Source organism: Acinonyx jubatus, chromosome C1, assembly GCF_027475565.1.
Source record: "Acinonyx jubatus isolate Ajub_Pintada_27869175 chromosome C1, VMU_Ajub_asm_v1.0, whole genome shotgun sequence".
NCBI classification, from domain to species: domain Eukaryota; kingdom Metazoa; phylum Chordata; class Mammalia; order Carnivora; family Felidae; genus Acinonyx; species Acinonyx jubatus.
In genome coordinates, this window is record NC_069381.1 from 111,453,646 (window position 1) to 111,480,100 (window position 26,455).

General features: G+C 37.9%; 1 pseudogene; it reads left to right on the forward strand.

The window, feature by feature from the left end:
• LOC113595125 (sorting nexin-19-like) overlaps positions 1 to 25,465 on the forward strand; it is an 86,139-nt pseudogene extending 60,674 nt beyond the window's left edge.
• Positions 25,466 to 26,455: the final 990 nt, after the last annotated feature.

The window sequence follows — 26,455 nt, forward strand, 5'->3', positions numbered from 1 at the left end:
TTTTGGAGTTTTTCCAGACTTTCCCCTGTGGTTGATTCCAAGTTTCATAGCATTGTGGTCTGAAAGTGTGCATGGTATGATCTCAATTCTTTTATACTTATGAAGGGCTGTTTTGTAACCCAATATGTGATCTATCTTGGAGAAAGCTCCATGTGCACTCGAAAAGAAAGTATATTCTGTTGCTTTGGGATGCAGAGTTCTAAATATATCAGTCAGGTCCATCTGATCCAATGTATCATTCAGGGCCCTTGTTTCTTATTGATCCTGTGGTTGGATGATCTATCCATAGCTGTCAGTGGGGTTTTAAAGTCTCCTGAAATTACCACATTCTTATCAATAAGGTTGCTTATGTTTGTGATTAATTGTTTTATATATTTTGGGGTTCCCGTATTTGGCGCATAGACATTTATAATTGTTAGCTCTTCCTGATGGATATGCCCTGTAATTATTATATAATTCCCTTCTTCATATCTTGTAACAGCATTTAATTTAAAGTCTAGTTTGTCTGATATCAGTAGGGCTACTCCAGCTTTCTTTTGACTTCCAGTAGCATGATAGATAATTCTCCATCCCCTCACTTTCAATGTGAAGCTGTCCTCACCTCAAGAAACAAGAAAAATCCCAAATACAAAATCTAACAGCACACCTAAAGAAAATAACAGCAGAACAGCAAAGACACCCCAAACCTAGCAGAAGAAGAAAAATAATAAATATCAGCACAGAAATAAACAACATAGACTCTAAGAAAACTGTAGAGCAGATCAATGAAACCAAGAGTTGCTTTTTGAAAAAATAAAATTGATAAACCTCTAGCCAGGCTTCTCAAAAAGAAAAGGGAGATGACCCAAATAGATAAAATCATGAATGAAAAATGGAATTATTGCAAACAATCCCTCAGAAATGCAAGCAATTATCAGGGAATACTATGAAAACTTATATGCCAACAAACTGGACAACCTGGAAGAAATGGACAAATTCCTAAGCATCCACGCACTTCCAAAACTCAGGCAGGAAGAAATAGAAAACTTGAACAGACCGACAACCAGCCAAGAAATTGAATCAGTTATCAAAAATCTCCCAACAAATAAGAGTCCAGGACCAGATGGCTTCCCAGGGGAATTCTACCAGCCATTTAAAGCAGAGATTATACCTACCTTCTCAAGCTGTTCCAAAATAGAAAGGGAAAGAAAACTTCCAGATTCATTCTATGAAGCCAGCATTCCTGGCTTCCTAAGCCAGGACAGACACCCAGAAAAAAAAAAAAAGAGAACTATAGGCCAATACCCTTGATGAATATGGATGCATTCTCAATAAGATACTAGCAAATCGAATGCAACAGCATATAAAAAGAATTATTCACCATGATTGAGTGGGATTCATTCATGGGCTGCAGGGCTGGTTCAACATTCGCAAATCAATCAATGTGATACATCACATTAATAAAAGAAAAGATAAGAATCATATGATCCTGTCAACGATGCAGAAAATGCATTTGACAAAATTCAGCATCCTTTCTTAATAAAAACCCTTGAGAAAGTCGGGATAGAAGGAACATAGAAGCCATTTATGTAAAGCCCACAGCTAATATCATTCTCAATGGGGAAAAACTGAGAGCTTTCCCCCTGAGATCAGGAACACAACAGGGATGTCCACTCTCACAGCTGTTGTTTAACATAGTGTTGGAAGTTCTAGCATCAGCAATCAGACAACAAAAGGAAATCAAAGGCATCAAAATGGCAAAGATGAAGTCAAGCTTTCACTTTTTGCAGATGACATGATATTATACATGGAAAACTCAATAGACTTCACCAAAAGTCTGCTAGAACTGATACATGAATTCAGCAAAGTCACATGATACAAAATCAATGTACAGAAATCAGTTGCATTCTTACACACTAATGATGAAGCAATAGGAAGACAAATAAAGAAACTGATCCCATTCACAATTGCACCAAGAAGCATAAAATACCTAGGAATAAACCTAACCAAAGATGTAAAAGATCTGTATGCTGAAAACTATAGAAAGCTCATGACGGAAATTGAAGAAGATGCATTGGAAAATGAAGAAATGGAAAAACATTCCCTGCTCATGGATTGGAAGAATAAATATTGTTAAAATGCCAATACTTCCCAGGGCGCCTGGGTGGCTCAGTCAGCTAAGCATCCGACTTCGGCTCAGATCATGATCTCGCAGTTCGTGAGTTTGAGCCCCGCATTGGGCTCTGTGCTGACAGTTCAGAGCCTGGAGCCTGTTTCAGATTCTGTGTCTCCCTCTCTCTCTCTCTGATCCTCCCCCTTTCATGCTCTGTCTCTCTCTGTCTCAAAAGTAAATAAACATTAAACAAATTTTTTAAAAATGCCAATACTTCCCAAAGCAATCTATACATTCAATGCAATCCCAATCAAAATTGCACCAGCATTCTCGAAGCTGGAACAAACAATCCTGAAATTTGTATGGAACCACAAAAGACCCCGAATAGCCAAAGTAATATTGAAGAATAAGACCAAAGCAGGAGGCATCACAATCCCAGACTTTAGCCTCTACTACAATGCTGTAATCATCAAGACAGCGTGGTATTGGTAAAACAACAGACACATAGACCAATGGAATAGAATAGACACTCCAGAATTGGACCCACCAAAGTATGGCAACTAATCTTTGACCAAGCAGGAAAAAATATCCAATGGGAAAAAACAGTCTCTTTAACAAATGGTGCTGAGAGAACTGGACAGCAACATGCAGAAGAATGAAACTAGACCACTTTCTTACACCATTCACAAAAATAAACTCAAAATGGGTGAAGGACCTGAATGTGAGACAGGAAACCATCAAAACCCTAGAAGAGAAAGCAGGAAAAAAACCTCTCTGACCTCAGCCGCAGCAATTTCTTACTTGACTCATCTCCAAAGGCAAGGGAATTAAAAACAAAAATGAACTATTGGGACCTCATGAAGACAAAAAGCTTCTGCACTGCAAAGGAAACAATCAACAAAACTAAAACGCAATGGACGGAATGCGTAAAGATATTTGCAAATGACCTATCAGACAAAGGGCTAGTATCCAAAATCTATAAAGAATTCACCAAACCCCACACCTGAAAAACAAATAATCCAGTGAAGAAATGGGCAGAAAACATTAATAGACCCTTCTCTAAAGAAGACATCCAGATGGCCAACAAGCACATAAAAAAAGATGCTCAACGTGGCTCCTCATCAGGGAAATACAAATCAAAACCACACTGAGATACTACCTCACACCAGTCAGAGTGGCTAAAATGAGCAAATCAGGAGACTATAGATGCTGGAGAGGATGTAGAGAAATCGGAACCCTCTTGCACTGCTGGTGGGAATGCAAACTGGTGCAGCCACTCTGGAAAACAGCATGGAGGTTCCTCAAAAAATTAAAAATACACCTACCCTATGACCCAGCAATAGCACTGCTAGGAATTTACCCAAGGGTACAGCACTGCTGATGCATAGGGGCACTTGTACCCCAATGTTTATAGCAGCACTTTCAACGATAGCCAATTTATGGAAAGAGCCTAAAGGTCCATCAACTGATGAATGGATAAAGAAATTGTGGTGTATATACACAATGGAGTACTATGTGGCAATGAGAAAGAATGAAATATGGCCCTTTGTAGCAACGTGGATGGAACTGGAGAGTGTTATGCTAAGGGAAATAAGTCATACAGAGAAAGACAGATACCATATGTTTTCACTCTTATGTGGATCCTGAGAAACTTAACAGAAGACCATGGGGGAAGGAAAGGAAAAAAAAAAGTTAGAGAGGGAGAGAACCAAACCATAAGAGACTCTTAAAAACTGAGAATAAACTGAGGGTTGATGAGGAATGGGAGGGTGGGGAGGGTGGGTGATGGGCATTGAGGAGGGCACCTGTTGGGATGAGCACTGGGTGTTGTATGGAAACCAATTTGACAATAAATTTCATATTTAAAAAAAAGAAACATGTTTTCATACTTTGTAGATATTGACCACTTAATTAATCCACCAAGGTGACCATTGACAGTTTTCTTAAAAAATTACCATTTTAGGGGTGGAGACAGCCACTTTGAATATCAAGGACTCATTTAGTTACAATAAACTCCTCTAAATATGACTTAGATAAAAATGGGAATTTAATGAGTTACTTAATTAAAAGTTCCAGGGTTTATTTAAAAGTTTACAGGTTCCCAAATGATGGCATCAGAAATTTCTTTTTGTTTTTTAATTTTTTTAACATTTATTCATTTTTGAAAGGCAGAGAGAGACAGAACACGTATGGGGGAGGGGCTGAGACACAGGGAGACACAGAAACAGAAGCAGGCTCCAGGTTCTGAGCTATCAGCACAGAGCACGATATGATGCTTGAACTCAAGGACCACGAGATCCTGACCTGAGCCAAAGTCGGCCACTTAACCGACTCAGCCACTCAGGTGCCTGCATCAGAAATTTCTTTATCAAAATCAATATCAGGGTGTTTAAGTGTAGTAATCAGTATTAACAGTTGGCTTCCCAAGTGATTCTGACAGAAAATAGTTCAAACGTTACAGAAGTTTTCAGACCAGCCTTTGGAAACAGTTGAACTAAAAAAATATATATATCTAAAGACCTTGTGTTTGTACTTGTGTTTTTATCTAGGCTGATCATGTTATCATTATTTTTAGACTGAAAGTGCTTTAATGTTAGTAGTGGTGTCTTATAATTCTATATATTAGGCAGTTCACAACATTGGGCACCAAAAGAGGAGCTCAGTGAATATTTGATATATTTTCCAATGTCTCCATAGCATACTGTTAAGGATAATTGAGTAAACTGATAGGCAGAAGTGTCAAAATAGGGGTGCCTGGGTGGCTCAGTTTATTAAGCACCCAACTGAAGCTCAGCCCATGATCTCACGGTTCATGAGTTCGAGCCTTCCATTATGCACTGTGTTAACAGTGTAGAACCTGCTTGGATCCTCTGTCTCCCTCTCTCTTTGCCCAACTCCCCAAATAAATAAACATTAAAAATAAATTTTTATAAGTGTCAAAATAAAAAGCCACTCCTGGTTCTTTATTAGTGTGGGTCCTTCCTGGGGTTGGTGGGAGAATACACATTTCCTGAGGAGCATTTAGTGGTAATGTTCAAACTTTGAGCAATGAGTATATAGTGTCTAAGAAAAAAGATCTGATCTGTAAATGGGTGGAATTATTCTTCTTTTACATCTGTCTCCCAGTTAGTTTCACAGTTTTTCACATTTAAGTAAATTTCTTTCAATCATCTAAATAAAGTCTTGATAGATGTGAATTTCAAATTGAATATTGCATATAGCCTCCATTAGCACTTAAAAAATGTGTCAGCAGAACTATAGTAAGTATTTACTTCCCCCAACCCTTTTTTCCCCAGGTTTTCAGAGTACTTTCTAAGCACTAGGCTGAACACTCTGGGTTTATGAGAGGAAGATGGTGACATGAGGATTTCTTTTCTCTTGTAACTCCATAGAAATGAGTGGCGTTCCAAGAATCTAATTATAACTTGACTCTTTCGAAATGCTTTCTCACTATTGTTTTGAGTGTGAAGCTATAAAATAAAGGGAGTAAACAAGGATGTATTGAGGTCATATCATGTGTCAAGCCATTCTTATAAATTATTTCGTTTAATTTAAGGAATCTGAGATCTAATATCTTTAGATACAGCTTATCTTAAGTCTTGCTGTTTATGGTCCAAATGAAACTTTTTCACAAGTTATCATTTTTTATACATTGTATTTTTATGTTTTGTCGTCTATAATAGTAAAAAAAGGGGGGAGGGAACTGATGTAGAAATTAATAATGAAAGAAATGACTCTCAACAATTATCCTAGATAATGACCCTAGATAACTGTTTTAGTATTTGGTATATATATTCTATGCACAAGATACTTGCACAATTAATACAATGTTACATGTATGATTTTCTATCCTTATAACTAACATTATGTCACCAGCATTATTTTATGCAAAATGATGCTATGTGTGCTATCAATCTACATGTCTGTCCTAACTCATGGTCAAGAACTGGTATCTAGTTGAAATTTGAAATACAACTGTCCTTTATCTTCATAACATGGAGCTGAGACAGAAATTCCAAAATATTTCTCTTCAAGTTAATACTAATTTGTATAGATGGATCTGTTGTTAAATCAATCTATCCTCTTGAATGGGGTACACAGAGAGTACAAATCTTAGAATGAAGCCATATATAGAAACCAGAGAAGAGAATCTATTAGATTACCAGTGGATCAGGGGCAGATCCTATTTTCTTTCTTCTAACCAACTATGTGACCATCTGTCATTTAAGAAAATGCTGAACTAAACATTGGATATTTAATTCATTTGATTCCTGAGATTTTATATTAGATGATCATGATTATGATGATTTTTAAAGCATATGAGTGATATGTATTTAGTATAGGAAAATGATAACATGAGATCTTTGAAATAATTTGGGGGTTGGAAGAGATTAAATTAATCTCTTATTTTCCATGCAATTGTCTACGAACTCTTTTTAATACTTTTGTAAGTTGCTTCTAATAAGATGCTTGTATTCTTTGGTACTTACTATAGTTTTCATTCCTTTTGGAACTGGAGAATTTAAAAATGATGCAGTACTTGAAAAATAAATGTTAGCAAGCACTTAGCAAATAATTCCTATCTACTTACCTACTCCACTGGGCCCGTAGGCTGTTACCTTACTTTATCATCGGGCCCTAACATTAAGCCAAATTGAAGTGCCCACTGTTTGCACTCTTGAGTTTCCTGAAAATAAGTCCTCAGCAGCTATGTGGTTCTCAGAAGCAGATCCCTCATTGACCAGTCTACATCACCCCTACTTGGTCCCAGTTTGTCCACTGTCATGTCTCCAGAGCGCAAATTCTTGGTTCTCCAGCCTGGGCTGTGACCTCTGCTTTGTCCCCTTTGGATTTGCTGTCATTCTGACCTGCCCTAGAGACTTGTGTATTGCACTGGGAGTTTTTCTATTTCCCAAATGTCATGTTTCTCCTTGTCCCAGTGGAGGTTCTTCTGTGAGTATTGAGGCCTCTGGGTCCCATCCTTGCACCAGCTACCACAACCCCTCCATGAAAGATTTCGGGGAAATATTATGGTTCTCCCATGTAGATCAATAAAAATAATCAATGCAAATATATTTTTTTCTAATCTCTTTGGCTAGCAGTTGGTCAGGTTCATTACTTTCCTTCTGCAGTTACACTTAAAGTCCCCTGAAATCACACAGCAGCAACTCTTTGCCTTGCACAGATCATAATGTCATAACTTCCCAAATATAATCCTCCCAAGGCACAATTTGCCAGATGAAATATATCTACAGATCTTCCTTCCTGATTAATTATAACTTTCAGTTCAGCTCCTGATGTCCTTAAGGAACTTTGATTCTGTTCTATCGAACTCTCCTCATATGGCTTATGATGAATATCCCTATTCTTCCTCAAGGTGGCCTTTTAAAGTCTCATCATATGACCTCCATGACAAGGTGACAGGGTGCAGAAGGGAGGTCACTCTGGATCTGCATGAATGCACAGCAGAGCCTGACAGACTGGCTCTTCCTCAACATCCTCCCCTACTCAGTCCAGCCCAGGGGAGGCACAAGGGAGGCATCACATATCATCTTGCCTGGACACATTTGTGATGATGAAAATAGCCAATAACATTTTCTGGACACTTGAGAATAAGTTTCCAGAAGGTGCCTCATCTCTGACATTAGAGATTTCACTTTCTTGTGGATACCGTGATCCTTGGGAGCATAGCATCTCTGTCCTTGAAGCATTTTAACCACCTGCCAGCTTTGCTACAGATCCTACCAAAAGAGGTTGGGATGACCCTTCTTATGTTGTGCTTTCCACCTTGGGGACTTGGGAATTGAGAGTGGATGTTGATATGCTGCAAAAAAAGTGATCATTAAAAATGCCCCAAGACATAAATAGTTTTTTTTTTTTTAGTCATGATTGTTATACTTGATATCTTGGACCTTTTCCAACTTGAGTAATTATATTTTGACAAGTCCAATCTCCCCATACCTCTTTTTAAATTGAGGATTTATTTTTTCTTTTCCTCTTAAAACCCACTCAAGATGGTTTGTGTGTTTTTTTGTTTTTTTGTTTGTTTGTTTGTTTTTTTGTTTTTTAATTTTAGCAAGGCAGATGGGACATGGTGTCCCAAGGCATCCCCACCTGATTGTTGAGGCAGTCAACATTCTGAGAGATGGTCCTTTCTTGAGCATAGTAGTGGGGCTTTGAAGGAGGAGTGGTTAAGCAAAGTTCATTTGGGTATTTTTGCCAATTGTTACCTGATGTTGGTGATGCCAACAAGAATCAAAGATTTGAGAAGAAAATGAAAATATATTTAACATGAAGAAAAAAATTGGATTATTTGCATACAGTAGACGAGCCCCAAAATGACCAGCTCCGTAATATAGCTGAACAGCGGAAATATAAACCATAACTTTTTCTCAAATGCTATCACAGGTTACAGTTCACAGGGTAAATGGAATTAGCCTATTTGTGTGTGTCTGCCACAGTGTCAATGCAATCTCATATACATAAAGCTTTAGTAGGCCTTATAATAATACACTCTTATTTGTACTAGCATTTGTTTCAGGAGATTGAATGATCTATAGATTGGCTAGATTAACTACATTATTCTCTTCCTTTTTGTTTCGCTTCTACTATCAATGCCTTCTTTATAATGAACAACTTCATAATTATGATGACAATAACAATTATAACATCACCAGTTTGGCAGTTATTTTACTGTATTCTAGAACTGACCCAGAAACATTAAATATATTATCTCATTTGATCCACACAGAAACCCTCTGCAATTGTTACCATTATTCTGATTCTGTATGGAGAGAAAATGAAGCTTCAAAGGGCAGATAACATACTCAAAGTTACTCAATTTCTGGGTGTTAGATCAAGATTTCAGAGTGTATCAGACTTTAACCTGTGCCCATAACTGCCATACTTCTTGCTTCTCTTCCAAAGCCAGAGGTACAGTTAGATCAGAGCTTTATAAAGCCCACAGACAAGGGAAAAAAAAGAGCCAAGACGATGAACTATCTGCTCATACTGGATTGCGGAGTTTAGTTAGAATGCTTGCTTGGAGCTACCACAATGCCTTTTGGAAAAGTTGCTCAAGCTTGAAAACTGTAAACTCTGATGTGTTTATTTTTGTATTTATAAAATAACAAGGCTCTAGGTGACTGTCTTTATAAATTCTCAGCACTCTGAAACTAGACATTCATTTTATGAGGATTCTTTGGGACGATTAATCACAGTCAAGAGGCTTAGGTACAGCCTCTGTCTAGCTTGAAAAAAAGTGGGGGGGAGTTCACTCAGAGGTCACCTTAGGAGGAGCATTTACCCCAGTTCCCCATTCTTAAGGCAGAGAATTACAGGGCAGCAACCACTCAGTGCATCTTTCATACTATTTGCCTTCGTGATAATTAATAAAATGGGTATTTATATATCCCATACAAAGAGTTCCTTAATTCATTATCTTCATTGGATAATAGGATCTGACACAGGACATAATGAGTGAGAAAAACTCAGATTCTTATGTTTGCAAGGGGAAAAATAATTTTTTTTTTAATTTTTAGTAAGCCATACCACATAAACCTGTGAGGAACAAAATGACTATAATGACTATGTAAGTAGATCACAAAAACACCAATAAGGAAAATAGTCAAAATACCCCTGGGGGAAATATGGCGTCCTGACCAGGAGCCTTTCCAGTAGACCATGCCTGGTTTCTCAGTACCCTATGATGCATTTCAAAGTGAGTTTCTCAATGTCACCAGTGATGTCTTTGAGAACAATACTGAGCCAGCTGGGAGCAATTCTGCCTTACAGGCCTAGGGGGCATCAAGTCCTGTGTTACTGACACCTACCAACTTTATTTTCCTGATAACCACTCAAATTTGCAACTATTCTCATCATCAACAGATGAGAAGCCTGAGGTTCTAAGAGATTAAATGACCTTCCCGAGGTCATACAGAACAGTCAGAACCCCTTCGGTCAGGTCACCTTATCTCTATCTCGCCAAAATGTAGCATCAACAAACTGGTGGTATTCTACTTAATGAGGAAAGGCAATTGTGATCGAGCATTGCATGTGTTTTAGGAATTATACCAGCAACCACGCATGCGCATAATCTCATCTAATCTTGTAGCCAACTGGTGAGGTAAATATCACTATTGTAACTTTACGAAAACAGAAAATAAGAGGGAGAGAGAACAAACTGCCCCAAAAGACCATTCTGCTTGTGTCAGCACAAGATTTGAAACGAGGTTTAGTTCTCTGCAAAGCCCAACTTGACTTTCCTAATTTCTTGAAGGAAGACATTTTATAAATGGTCCTTATTGTCATCACAAAATGTCCTTTATTGTCTTCAATGGTTAATGTTCCACAAAACATACTGATAATCCACAATGGCAGAATTTCCCCAACAATAAAATGCAATTACTTTCCTACTAAATTATTGCCTTTAGAAGATATTCTGAAGAAGGACGCTCAGAGCAATTGGGCTCACTCACTTCTGCAATTTCAAAGGAAGAATGAAATTTAATTGTTCATTAAGTCAAGAAGGATTCCAGGTAGAATAATTTCCTAATATCTCACTTCAATATATTGGGCTTCAAGCCTATCTCAGCTCTTCGAGGATTGTCCGCTTACTGCTCTGGGTAAAGGGAATGAGATGATTTCCCTCCTAATTTCCAACTTCATTTAAGTAGTGCTCATTCTGCAAAACTCTGCCGATCTCCTAAGGCTGAACCAGAAAATACAGCACGGTTGGAATTCTGCAAATGAAAGATCCATGCTAATATAAATTCTTTCAGATCTGGGAAAGCACAGAGCAGGGAAATATCACCCCATGATTTTTATGGTTTTTTTTATTTTTTATTTTTTATTTTACTTATTTGGAACTCTGCCTTTGGCCGTGAGAAGCTCCACAAATATTTACTGAGCAGTGTTTCTGTGTCAGACCCTGACACAGTATATGGAGTATATGCTGGGAGTATATGCTGGGAAACAAGTAAATAAGGTGCAGTCTTATTGCACCCTCTTATAAAGCCCTCTACACACTTGTCCCACGCAAGATGTGAGGCAAAGTCATGTACTTGGGTATCTCCCAAGGCTCTGCTTCAGGGACTGGGGTGTCTTCATCAAGTGCCGTCACAGCCCTAGTCCTCAAGGACAATTTGAAATTCTTGGTGGCAAAGTAGATCATTAAATACATGAAAAAAAAAAAAAAAAACAGGACCCTCTACATACAATCTATCATTCCATGAAACTCATCCCCAGGAGTGCACCTGGACACTTCTGCTTTTAAGATGTGACTGCAAAGAGTAGGAGGAAGTACTTGGCTCCGGGACATGGTTTGAACTCCAGCCCTGATACTTACACATTGTATAATCATAAACCAATTAAAGTCTCTAAACCATGAGGTTCTCATTTGAGTAATGCATAGCTACCACTTCACAAGATTATTGAGACACTCTAGAGAAATGAAGTATGGAATGTCAATGCAGAGGACAGCTTCACTAGTTGGTAGCTTCTTTATATTAAAAACACAAACAAAAACAAAATGGTCTTCTGAGAAACATATCAGCTCATTTCCAAGTATGAGATCCTGTGATTAAAGGAAATGCAGGCTTTTCTGGAGATTTACATTTATTGGTGTCACATCTAGATACATTCCGTAAAAGCTACGTTTCCTTTTTTTCATTTGAGTCAAAATAAATGTCCTTTTTTTTTTATATTTATCCACTGATCTTCATTTAAAACACAAACAACTAATTCTTTATTTCATCAGGAAGTATTGAAATATCTAAAAATAGTTTCAGATGGAGTCACTTATATGCCCCCATCTTAAGAAATCTTACTGCATCCATATGTGGGTAGGGTAAGTAAACTTCCTATCTTCCTGGATGTTTGAATGAAACTTTGTATTTGTAAATAAAAGTCACTGGCATTGTTGTGTTTGTGATACTCATGTTCTAGAGATAAAATATTTTTCCACATTGAGACAGAAAGGAAAATGTGGATAATTTTGACAGAAGAGGAATGGTTTGCAGTCACACTAAAGAGGGACCTAATGCTATCAGATCCTTCTGCCCTAAGGAAATTTTCTGGTAAGTACAGGGGGAGAATGGGTGCCTCTGTGCACTGAGAGAAAGCAGGATGCCCATGATCCTGAGTGTGAAACATCTGAGGATGGGATGGGAGACAGGTGGAGTAAAGGAATTCTTAAGGGATTCTTAGCTAACTGGAGAGTTTCACCAAAGGCTAATTCTGATCATAAGGAGCTTAAAAGTGGGTATCTCGCAGCACCTGTGTGGCTCGGTCAGTTGGGCATCTGGCTTCAGCTCAGGTCATGATTTTGCAGTTTGTGAGTTTGAGCCCCACATCAGGCTCGCTGCTGTTAGCCCATCAGCACAGAGGCTGCTTTGGATCCTCTGTCCCCCTCTCTCTGTCCCTACCTCACTTGTGCTCTCCCAAAAATAAATAATAAAAAAATGGATATCTCATTGCATTTAAAAAGAAGAAAATAGACATTGAAACAATTGTAATACGAAAAAGGCTTAAAGGGTCGTCTGTCCAGTAAAGTCCACATTTAACTGATAATCTGAACCACTGGGGGAGTCTTTTCAGAGTACAAGTTCCTGTATTCCACCTTAAACTTTCTTGAGCTGGGCATAAGAATATTTATGAATCAAGTGTGATTCTTTATTCCAAGTGATTGACATCCCAAACTGACCTGGTCTGACTTTAGCAAAAGGAAAGTATTGAAAGCATTATGGGGAGGCTCTTAGATTGAACCAAGCTTAGATAGAACCAAGCTTGGGGAGCACGCAGTGACACAGAGCAGAAAAGTAACCGGACCACCAGGAACCTAGCCAGCCTGGGAGACAGGGCTCCTGAACCTCCAATGGTTCTGCAGGTACCACTGCCCTCAAATGGGGCAGACACAGCTGCTGCCAGCACCAATGACCCATGAGATCCCCCCCACCTGCTTCTTTGTGCCAGTATCCCCAGGTTCAAGATCCAAGTGGCTCTATCTGGTTGGCCGAGACTAGCTCCTGTGTCCATGTCCCACTAGCTGGGGAAGCTTGGAAAAGTGATTATCTGCCCTTCTCTGACTCTGTAGACAGAATTAAGCTCCTATAGCAGAATTCTGGAATAGATTTAAATTGAGAAACAAAGAGAGTGGATGATGTCAAACAGAAGCTGGATGTAGGATCCAGGCTTGGTGCAGCGATTGTCTCTATTTTATTATTCTCCCGTCCTCAGCCTCTTAGCTTGTCACCTCTTAGTCATAATATGCCTGCTATGCTCTAGGCAACTTCTTCCCACACCAATACCAATTTGAGACAGGAAGAAAAATGGCTTAGATTTTCTCTTCAGAAGACTTCAGTTTTTTTCTGGGAAGAAAATAGTTCCCAGAACGTTCTCCCACCACACTCCCAATCCAAAACATTTACCTTACATTTTATTACCCAGAACTACTTGCCTGCCATTTCCTAACTCAATTACAATCCAAACGTAATGGAATTGTCATGGTGGTGATCGATTTGTAATTATTTCTGGGTTTAGGATGAGCACCTGCCTTAGGATTGAAGGAACCACTGTCTTAGGCAAAGCCAGTCTGAGTAGGTTGAGACAAAGGCAAAGAATTGGCCCAGTGGTAGGCAATGAATGACCTCACCATTCACAGACAACAGAAAACACATCACAGCAGACACTGCACCATGATCATCTTCACCAAACCTATATATAGCTGAATTATTTGGATTTTGTTCTGTGCTTGAGAGCTACCAGAGCAGATGAGGTGATTATTAAATGATCAATGGCAACATGGTAGACTTCCCAGTGAATATTGACCCTCATTCACGTTTCCCATAAACCTCTGTCTCTCCCCAGTGCAAACTAACCCAGTTTGGGTTAGGCATTATAGAATTTAGATGCAGGTGAATATCAAAAGGTGAATAAATTTTCTTGTGTAAATAGAATTACATATTTTAGCCCAATCATGTAAATTTAACAATGGCTTTGTTTTACAAACACAAAGTCATATGAACCATATAGAAGAAATAAGAAAATAAAAAGGATTTCATAATAAATGGGCACTTAATTATGCTTGTTATAGCACTCTCAGAAAAAGGCATACATAATTTTCTTCTCCCTCTTTGCTCTCCTTTATCAAGTGCATATTTAAATTCATTATGAAAAAAGGGGAGAAAGTTCATAGTGTTTTTGTGATCAAACACCTTTTCTAATTAATCTTGGCATCTCAATGTAATGACATTGAATATTATTAAATTAACTTTTTATGCCCTATTAGGGGCATCTTTATAAAAAGTGTGTCATTTGTGGAAGTATTTTTTTAGATCAAAAGATACAACTCACCTTCAAAAGTCTTTGAATTAAGAAATACTAGAAAATCATTTATTTTATTATATTTCATCTTTCCTTTATTTATATTTATATTTGCTAATTCAGATGACAAACATGGTATATGTAACATATAATAAAAATATAATTTTACAAGAACAGTTCTACAGAAATAACCCAAATTATCTTTTACCTTATTTCTCCCAAAATGAAGAACCACAATTTACCTTCATCATTCAACTTCAATCCTTCCACATTCATGGCCAGAAGATGTTCAATAATGCTAAGTATATGAAAACTTGGATGTAACTATGGGATTTCTACAGAGGTTTTCTTGAGGTCTTTGTTCTATTGTCTCCTTTGAGAAGCCTTTGGCAAAGCAAATGTTAAAATCTCTTTATTTTCTCATTAAAGGCTTGGGTGCAAAAAAAAAAAAAGGTAGAATATAAATTGCTCCCTAAAATGAAGCAGGAAGGAGAAGACAGTTTGGAAGGACCTAATCAAAATCTTGTGAATTCTGTTCATAAGGGCCATAATTATACACATAAGATTTTTTTTTTTGGACTCTACTTCCCATGGCAACAAGTGTTAGCTTTGGGAGAAGTGAGGGGTTCACAGAGGACTGCTTCAGGGACGACTGAAGTCACTTACACTATACTCTTTCTTATAATACTGAGCTTCTCAAAGGTACAATTTGTTGTTTCTCGCTCATTTTGTGTCTTGAGCACTCAATCACAGCACCCAGTAGATCAGGGTACATTTTGATTCAACTGAATGGAATTGGCTTCTTTAATTAGGTCCAAGGAGGATCTATGGCTGCCTGACAATCTACTTCCACTGGCCAGATGGTATGTTCTTTTTGGCTTATAATTCTTCAAACACTTGACGAAACAGGCATTGCCAAGTGTTCTTAATACCTGTTCTCTAGTAATCCATAACGTCTGGGGAAGTGAATGAACCATTTTAAATTATCCAGCACTCCTTCCTCCATTCTTAATTCTCCAATGAGAAAGTTGAAGGCAGTTAAAGATCAAAAGAGGAAAACCCAAGGATGTCACAGGTGGAACTTTAGATTAATACAACTTGTCTGTATTCATTAATGCCCTTAATCAGGTAATGTTTCTGGAAGAGTCACCCAACCTCGCTCGGGAAATGAGGCATATTTGCCGAGAAAATTCAGTTACAGTTTGAAATCAAAGCCAATGCTATCTTTTATTGGTGCTATGACTCTGGATAAATCAGGTAAGTCTAAGGACCTCATCCTCTTCATGTTTAAAACAGGGGCAATGATAATTGATACAGAGGATTATTATGAGAAACATGTAAATAAAATAATGGATATGAAAGAATATCCTGTAGTGCGCAGACTTCTAAATACTCCTCCTCACCAATGTTCCCATCTCCTTGTATTCTCGGCCATGTAAAACCCCCTCATGTTGAGTAACTTGTTTCTAGCTAATAGAATGTGGTAAGAGTAAGAGAATGATTATTTTGTGACTAGGTTAAAAACACTATATCGAGGTGCCTGTGTGTCTCAGTGGGTTAAGCACCCGACTTCAACTTAGGTCATGATGTCACAGTTCCTGAGCTCGAGCCCTGCATCAGGCTTTCTGCTGTCAGCACAGAGTCTGCTTCAGATCCTTTGCCCCCTCTGTCTCTGCCTCTTCCCCACTCACTCTGTCTCTCTCTCTCTCTCTCAAAAATAAACAAACATTAAAAAGAATAAGGATATTTTATTTTATGACTCTCTTTCTCTTGCTAGCTTTGAGAAAGTCAACTGTCATGTTGGAGAGACCCACATGGGGAAAGCACTAAGGGTGATTTCCAGTCAAGAGCCAGCAGGGAACTGAGGTTCACAGTCCAACATCCTGCAAAAAGTTGAATCTTGCCAACAGCACCATGAATGAACTTAATATCCTTGGCCAGTTGAGACTGGACCTGAGACCATAGCCCTGTTTGGTACCTTAATTGTAGCCTGGGAGAGATCTTGAAGTAGAGGACCCAGTTAAGCCACGACCAGATAAGAGACCTCAAAAACAAATGTGAGAAGATGAGTGCATGCTGTTTGAAGACACTAAGTTTTTGATATGTTAAGCAATAATTGATAATTAATAAAAAAAGCTAAATACATATACACATATGTGTATATATGCACACACACATGTGTATTATACATATATGTGCATATATACACATTCATATGTATGTACATATGTACATGACACACCATAGTTTTATGTAATGTAATATATATGTAACACAAAACACGTAACTATGCTCACATAAATATGCTGTCCCTTAACTGCATTATTTTTCTTTAACCGCAATGAGAGCAGCAGCATGAGATAACAATATGTCTTGCTACTAACTCAAAAACTTTGCAGTAAACTTTCGACAAATGATGAGTATCACTAGGAAAATGCTGGCTGGTCAAGGGCCACTATGTGTCACAGAGAAGCTGTCTGGCCCTTTGCCTCGCAGGTGTATAAACTTGATTCAAAAGTGTCTTTAAATGGAGTGGATTTGAAGGCTGTTTCATGCAAAATAAACACACAGGAGATAAATCTAAATGTAAAAGAAATGGATAAGTCCTAATGAAAACTGTCAGGTGCTGTGAACTAGAAAGTTTGGGGCAGGATCTAGAGCCTTCTCTCCCTGCAGGCTCTCTGGCACACCTGTCAGCCTGCCATTTCTATCTCTTCATGTGTCCCTGTAAGGCTGGGAAGGAATGGAACTTTAGTCAAAAGACCAACCTTCCTGGAAACTTCTGGAAAGGAAGTGCTGATACTGGTGTTTCTGCTATTCCTTTCAGAAATTTCTGTTGCTTAACAGCCCTTATGACTGGCAAAGCCTTTCCTAGGAGGATTATGACCTTGTTCACCCAACTGTGCACCCAGGGAGTATTTTGTCTGCGAGATGACTTTTGTCCCTCTGTGCTTATTAACGGTGTGTTAATTGCACACTTAGCTTTCCCTATCTGCGTTTCCATTATGTGTGTGTGTGTAAATGGTGCGAGGCGTGCTCTCCTGCATGGCCCATGTCATAGAATCTCTAACATCGTGATGTCACAAAAGCATGCTTTCCCAATATTTATAGCTTCATGGATTTATGTAAGAGCAACCAGGAAGTGCGTACCGCGGCGAGCCAAGCTCCGGCTTCCGGTATCTCTCACAGCTTAATCTCCCTTTTCCTCACCTCCAACAAATTAGGTATTTATCTAAGCTTCAGGTACTCCCTTCCATAGCTGACATAATAATTCCTACTTTATAGTTTTAATTTGAGGGCTCAAGAAGTAAAAACAAACAAAACCAAAAATGAAGCAAAACAAAAACAAAGAAGAAAACAGTCATTAAAACTTCCAAACTTTTGGCTAAGACCCGTATAGAGGCATTGATTTGGGTCATTAAAACTGTAAGATAGGAATAATTGTTATTCTAATTTTATTGACACGATAAGGCTCAGCTAAGTTAAACAATTTATCCTAGGTTATTGAATTTATAAGTAATGGAGCTTAGAGTGGAGCCTGTGTTGTCTTCTCTTAGAAAGTCTATTTATTCAACTGCTCAAGCAGTTGCTGGTATTTCTGAGCCAGCCATTGCCCCTCTGCAGTCTATTCCTTCCATAACAGAAAATCTATGTTAAAATAAAATAATTAATATATTAATCATTGAAATCATTTGATAACATATTAAATAAATAACATTCTGGTAATTAAATTATAAATAAATTACATATAGAAATTAATAAATTAAGTTAAATCTGTTTGTGTAGAGAACCCAGAATAGTTCCCAGCACATAGTAGTAGGCAATATATGATACGTAACAAATACTTAATTCTTAACTAAGATCGTTAAGATCCATTTTTTTTTAATGATTATTTATTCTTGAGAGAGAGACACACACAAAGTGTGAGCAGGGGAGGGGCAGAGAGAGAGGGAGACACAGAATCCGAAGCAGGCTCCAGGCTCTGAGCTGTCAGCACAGAGCCCAACACAAGGCTCGAACCCACGAACTATGATATCATGACCTGAGCCAAAGTCAGATGCTTAACTGACTGAGCCACCCAGGCGCCCCAAGATCCATTGTTGGACATACATCATTTAATTTCAACCTTTATCCTTAGTCACATGTATGATACTAAGCTTTGTGCCTCTGACTTCTTTTGTTCTGGAAAATTTCAAGGGATTAGCCTAAAGGGATGTAGATGAAAACATTTCATTCCCTCCTGCTTTATTCTCCAACTTCTTTCCTTCCTTCCCTCCTTCCCTCCTTCCTATTCATTCAAAGAATACTTATTGTATGCCTGCCATGTGACAGATTCTAGTTACTGCAGATGCAGACCATGGTGAAGGTTGGATTGAGGTAAAGAGTCTATAACAAATCAGCACGAAGCCATGAAGGTTTATGTCCGATCCATGTGATGTGTCCATCTCAAGTCAACAAGATGGTCTCTGCTTTATGCTGTCTTCACTCAGGGCCCTGGATGGTGGATACCCACCTATGTGCTACCATGACAGCTGAGACAAGAAAAAAAGGAATGTGGTAGCTATGCATTATTAATAGTGACATATATCACTTCCATGAATTTCTTCTGGGCCATGGAGTCCGATGGCCACACCTAACTTGAAGGAAAAGTATAATTTTCTCTTTTCCCAGACAGCAAACCTGGTAAACAGCATAGAAACCTTGAAGGACAACTCCAGCTATTTGTCTCTCACCTCACTTCCAGAAAGTTCAAGGAGGTGTACATATAGACAGTAATCGTTCACTGTCTTATTCCTAATTAATCACTTTATTCTCTTTCCATTTCTTTGCATTCAGCCATCCAATCACGTATTGAATGTAATAGTACATGTTAGGCACTATATACAACAAATAATAATTTTTTTTAAAAAAAGAAAGACATGCGGTGCTTATGTCACATATGTTGTAAAAGATAAAAAGTAAGTAAATATTTAATATGTCAAAGGATGATTATGGTTTTATACTAAGGAGAAGTAAAAGCAGGGAAGTTGGGGGGATTATGTAAAGACAGAAGATGTGTGAGAAAAATGTAATTAGGACCAGTCTTGCTGAAATTGATGTTTCATTATGGAATTCATAAGTAAAGCTTCTACATCTAAACAAGTGTAGAAGCAACTTCCAACACTTGCTTATAAGAACTGTTTGGTGACCTGTGAAAATCATTGATTTGGAATTACATACCTGCACCTCAACAATAACAATAAAAATCATTGGATCCAAAAAAAAAAAAAAAAGGACACCAAATTAAACGAAATGTTAACAAACATAAACAAAAACAATTTTCAAAAATGAAAAGGAAATCTGAACTCAAGAATGGGGTGGTGTAAGCTATAAAGTAGATGAATTGTAGATTTTCTTAAAAAATTCAGAGCCATATTTTCTATCTTTTGGATAAAGGACAATAATTTTCCAATTCTAAAATAATAAACATGCATGTGTACCCAAAATATATTTAAAAAGAGAGCGAATAAGGAAATATATTTTTTAAATATTTTGTTGCTATTGTGAATTTATGTTTTCATCATGCACAATTGTAATCACTTAGCATACAAAACCTTTTTCTTTCATTTAATATTAGCAGTTTTTAATGGCATGCTGTTATCTTTATGTAAATCTTATCTAGTGTTTTTTTTTTAATTTTTAATGTTATTTATTTTTGAGAGAGAGAGAGAGAGAGAGAGAGAGAGAGAGAGAGAGAGAATGAGTGGGGGAGGGGCAGATAGAGAGGAAGACACAGAATCCGAAGCAGGATCCAGGCTCTGAGCTGTTAGCACAGAGCCAACCCGGGGCTTGAACTCATGAACTGGGAGATCATAACTTGAGCGGACGGTGGAGGCTTAACTGACTGAGCCACCCAGGCACCCCTCCAGTGGTTTATAATATACCTTGGAGTGGGCATGCCATTGTTTTGCTTAGTTGCATTTTTGTAAGGTATTTAAGTTATTTCCCAGTATTTCAATGTGCACCTTATAAAAATCATTTTGTCTATTAAATATTTGGCAGAGTGAAATAGGACTTGAGAAAATAAACACATAGATTAATAGGATCATCCTTTCAAAGTAAACATGGGGAGCGCCTGAGTGTCTCATTCTGTTAAGTGTTGGACGCTTTGTTTCAGCTCAGGTCATGATCTCATCATTCCTGAGATTGAACCCTGTGTCAGGTTCTGCACTGATACTGAGAAGCCGGCTTGGGAGTCTCTCTTTCCCTCTCTCTGCCCTTTCCCTGCTTATATACTCTTTCTGTCTGAAAACAAATACATATTTAATAAAAATAAAGGTAAATCATGGGATTTCTAAGAGATGCAGAAATTGGTAGCCCTACTTTGGCACCCAGTTGTGAAGAACGAGCCTGTTCACCTCCAACCCCCTCAGGAATAACCATAGAGTCTTTATAAGGTGCAATATATCATAGATATTTCAGCTTCATTCTCCATCAGCCAAAACTTGGAGAGACAACATCAAGTCACACTTCAGCATGGAACATCCATAAACAGACCTGTGACACTTGTACCATTCAAGTGCAGTGATAAGCCCTGTTAATTCATAAAACAGACATTGATGCGTATTTGGCATTTTATTTTGGAAGATGAAATTCTTTGATTCGTGAGTATGGAAGTGTTAGGCTATTACATGGTTTCAGCCAGCGTTCTGTAATTTGTCTATCCACTTTTTTTTTTTTAACTCCAATATAGTTAGTATACAGTGTTATATGAATTTCAGGGGTATAATATAGTCACTGAACAATTCTATATATTACTCAATATTCATCAATCATGGTAAGTGTATTCTTAATCCCCATCATCTGTTTCCCCCAGACCCCCGCCCACCTCCCCTCTAGTAACCATCTGTTTGCTGTCTATAGTTAAGAGTCTGTTGGCTTGGTTTGTCTCTCTCTCTTTGTCCCTTTGTCCCTTTGTTTTGTTTCTTAAATTCCACATGTGAGTGAAATCATATGGCATTTTTCTTTCTCTGACTGACTTATTTCACTCAGCATGATATTCTCCAGCTCCAACAATTTGTTGCAAATGGCAAAATCACATTCTTCTTTATGGATGAATAATATCAATCTATATCTACATCATCTATATTTGTATCTATCTATAGACATATCTATATATACCACATCATCTTTATTCATTCATCTGTCTATCCATCCTTTAAAGTCAGCTCTTGAGACTTTTCTGTAGAACTGAAAAGAAAGACCACCCTTCAATGAAGAGACTTTCCAGTCCTTTGATCTCAGTGGTGTGATTTTTTCCTACATACTCTTCATTCACTTACCATTTAAATAAATAAATTCCCCTGACTTTATAAAATTAACCCATTATTCTATAGTTAATTATGATTCTTTTTGTCTGTTCTTTTTGTTAACGGATAAGGAAGAATATCCAAGATAAAATTACACCCAGAACATTCACTGTACCTATCTCTTTGACACAGAACAGTGCTAAGCACCATGGAGAAGAGAACAAAAGAAGCAGACATGTGCCCTAGAGAAGTTAATTTCTATCAGGTGTGTGAATATGCCACAGATAATATTCTGTACAGAAATGTACTTATTTTTGTTTTGTGACATTTGGGCAATGAGTCCTCATGTTACAATTACTTTTGAGCTCACCCCTTAATTCCTCCAAGCTTTCTCCAGGGACAGGAAACATCTCCAGCCTAATGAAGCTTCTTTGAGAGGAAGAAGGCATGACCATCAACTGACCGTTTACAGTGTTCTCTCTATACCACATAGTAGGATTGGAAAACACATTATTTACCAGTTTTCCTCTCAACTATCTGCTGGGATTGCAAAGCGTTTTTCCAGTGCAGATGAAAATATTGAAACTCCAAGATACTTAAATAAATCTTGTTCAAGGCAGGTAAGAGTAATTATATAAATATGGTCTTGTGTATTAGTTGGAAAGTATCAAGACAAACACTGGTATCTGATTGTGCAACATGGTCAGAACAAAGTACTTATGTGCTTTCCTACTAAATACCAACAATTGTTCATTACTTCTAATATGACTGTGGTGATAGGTATAAATCATAGAAATAACCACTTACACAAGTCAACCAACGGAAGGCAGGAAAAAGAACTCCATCACAAGATAAAACCTATGAATATTCCTAAATTAACTAATAATTCTTGATAAGATCTAGAATACTCTTAAGCCTACAAGATATTACTGAGACAGGGACATCTGAATGGCTCAGTCGGTTAAGCATCCGACTTCGGCTCAGGTCATGATCTCAGTTTGTGAGTTCGAACCCCACTTCGGGCTTTGTGCTGACAGCTCAGAGCTGGGAGCCTGCTTTGGATTCTGTGTCTCCCTCTCTCTCTGGCACTCCCCTGCTTGATCTCTGTCTCTCTAAAAAAATTAATTAACATAAAATTGTAAAAACAATATATTACTAAGACAACAAAGAAAAGAGTTACTCTTATTGCATTTATTAATGTTTTAATAAATTAATATATTAATAAAGCAATTACATAGATGTCATAAAAAGAAATAATCAGGACTCGGTTCTGCCATTAGTCTGTCAAGTCATTGTAAGCCAGCTAGTGTATGACTTTCAGCCTCAAATTCCTTATTTATAAAACTCTGGTATTGGTACAGGTTGGAATTCCTCTAATCAGCAAAACACTGTTTCTATTCCTGCAGCAGACAAAGGAGAGCATATAACTTTGTATCTTCCATCAAGGGTGATCTGCAAAAAAAAGAATAGAGTAGGAGGTAAAAGGGTAGAAGCAGAACCATTGGCTTCTACTATGTGCAAGGCAGTGTGCAGGGTGCTTTACATAGAACACCAAAATAGATCTCACCAGAACTCTCTTAAACCAGGACTGCTATCTGCACTTAATAGAGAAAAATATGCTATAAAATATGGTTGGGTCAGAATTTTAACTATGCTACAAAGCAGAAGGAAACAACTAGATAATAGAGGCAGACAGGGAATTTTGAGATGACAGAAGAATGAATAATTCCTTTTCAGAAGACTTTTTTTTTTTTTTATGTCATTGAATCTAGGAAAGTTTAGGTTGCAAACAGTAGAACTTTTCCAAGTCCCTTACTTGAGGTTGGAAGTGAAAGAGCCAAAAATGTATCACGGTAATAAAGATTAAGAAATTGATTCTTGTTCTAAATATCTTTGCTCATTTGGCTGCAAACTTGCAATGCTTCCTTGGAACTAAAAATATAAATCTAGGCAGTCATGGCTCATTCTTTATAGTAAAACTTCTTTGAATTCATCTTGCTGAGAGTCAATTAAGAATTGAATGTTAGTCCTCAAGTTTTCCTACATGTCTGTTTGGGCCCTCTCTTTTTTCTAAGCTAATGAGGTCTCCACTTTCACTTTGACCTTATCATGCTCATATTTGCACTTCACATTTTGCCAGGTGAGAAATATCAGTTTGCTGGTACCCATCATCTTCCTGCTTTGGAAAGAATCTCCTGCCCATCTTTTCTTGGGTTCATGTGTATTAAACTGTATACCGTTGTCTCACATATGGGGATTGAACTGCTATTCTTAAAAGGGAAATTAAGTGACATGATCAGAAAAACACTAAAGACATTGCTTGAAGCTGAGAAATCCATCACTGCCCAATAATTTTCAACAAATACATGATTATAAAATATAGACAATTCTATAGTCCAATGGTAAACTTAGGACTCCCTTTAATGTAAAATGAAATATAACCACTAGTTAGACGCTTAAAACTATTTGAAGAAAAAATTAGCCCCTTTTGGTTACCTGAGCTACAGGGTGCTCTGAGAGGCATCTTGATAAATGAAGTTCCATAACTATTTATTGGTAGAGGTTTCCAGAATATCTTTAAAGTGGTTTGTGGGAACAAAAATGAAATGTGCCTTCAACAAAGTTTAGAAGTAAGAGCACCACTCAAGATAAAACCACAAAGTTGTTGTCTGGTTCTGGAATATTGAATTTGAAGCTATCTGGGAATACACAATGGAGAGATAAGGAATGTCTATAGCAGGAAGAGCCTTAAAGGCCAGGCAAAGGGGCTTCACCTTTCTGTGAAAGCACTAGAGTCAGGAAGTTATTTTTTAAGGAGGTGAGACACTGGAATCAAGGATTTCATTCATTCATTAACTCTTTCTATTTCTATCATCTAGCTATTCCTCCCAATTGGGGACCTCTTTTCCATTATGTATAGTATTCAAGGAAGCTACTGCCCACATCGTGCAATAGAAGCAATGCAGGCAGAGAGACCCTTTTTGGCTTGACCAAATGAACCCTCCAAACTGGGGTTTTAAGTATCAATAACAACATTGGGGTGTTAGGGATTCACAGCCACTAGGTCACTAATATTGATGGCCGCTGGTTAGTACAATAGCAATGATGATTTACTGGCTAGAATACTAACATACCAGCTACTAGAAATGCAGCCAGCAAAAGCCCCAAAAACATCCTGAATGAATCCCCAAAGGACATGTAGACGGTTACTTGTCAGACAGCTGTGCCAACCCAAGACCTCAGCAGTGGTGACCTGGGCACAGAGACAGAGTTCACTGACACAACTCTGGATCTGTTCCTTTGGCTGCTAATGGAACAGAGGAGATGACTATGTGTAGAAAATACGCAGAAAGTTCTTCATTTTAACTTTGGTATTCTGATTCAGAAGTGGCTAGAGGTGCAAGTGGCCGATCTAACATGTCTGGAGTATAGTGCCTCTGGCTTCTTTAGGAGTCCATCTGGCATGGTGGAATTTTGTCTAAGTATCCACAGTCTATAAGGACCCAGGAACAGAAGGTGGCTTCTGAGACATACATAGTCTTTGCAAAGCCTGATGGGGGTTCTACCAGATGTTATAGTAGAAATTCCTAGAGTGGACAAAAGTTGGCTGAGCTGCAGTCTAATTCTGGAGTCTCTACTGCAACCCCTCATCAACAAGCATTTGATTTACTGCCTTTAGGATGTAATCCTGGGATTCTCAGATAACAGTACCTCTGTTGAGGGATCTACCATGATCACATCAGTCTCAGGTACTCCGGGGTAAGAGGATGGATGTCTCCCCTTAGCCATAGATGGGAAATGGTTGGGAAAGGAGAACTACTTTGCTACTGAGAGACCAGTTGGGAAGCCTGTGCCCTCTGGAATTGGGTTTATCTCAGAAGTCCTGCTTGGGGTCTCCGTGGAAATCTTCTTCCCAGTTCTACTCCATTTGTAGAGGAGATAGGGCAATGTATGTGCCAATAGCATGCATACCTATTTCTATACCTGTAAAAAGAATATATATGACATTGTCTGCTTCTTGTCTTGCAGAATAGCTTTGGCTTACACCCATTATCCTATCCATATTTTTTCAATCTCTCGCATTTATTCTGTTATGTATCTAATACTTATACTCAATTATTTGGTGTTCAAGCTAGCCAGATTCATGCAACTGGAACTCTGCATGATTGAATAGTTTTGAGCAGAGGAATGACCAAGTTTGCATTTAAGGTTTTACACTTAGGGCTGAACTTGAATAGACTGAGACTGAATCAGGTTTATGACAGGAGCACATAGGCAGTGGCAGTTAGAAAGGAGGAAACAAATAATTTTTGTGTGATTATGTAACGATGCTTCCCCAAAAAGTTTTATTGGATTTTGAACTGGGAAACATTCTTAATGGTCTCCCATCAACCGTATCCAGTCAGAATCAAAGCATATGGTGCAATATGTTGCACATTTAGGCAATTGCTTAAAAAATTTTTGACAAACTTATATTGGGTCACTAGTTTAATGAGAACCCACACATTATTGCTATACAGTTTGTGAAGCCATGGCCTAAAATGTATGATATAATAATAAGGATGTCTCTATAATTTTAGGGACTTAGGTTTAAGTTTCCTTTTAAGAGAGGTGTGTGTGTGTGTGTGTGTGTGTGTGTGTGTTTACTAATAACATTCTATGGATATAGAAGAATATGAAGAGAAAATATCTTTCAAGGACCTAAGAGTAGTGATGTGTAAACGATTCTGTTCTTAAGCAGCAAGATAAAACC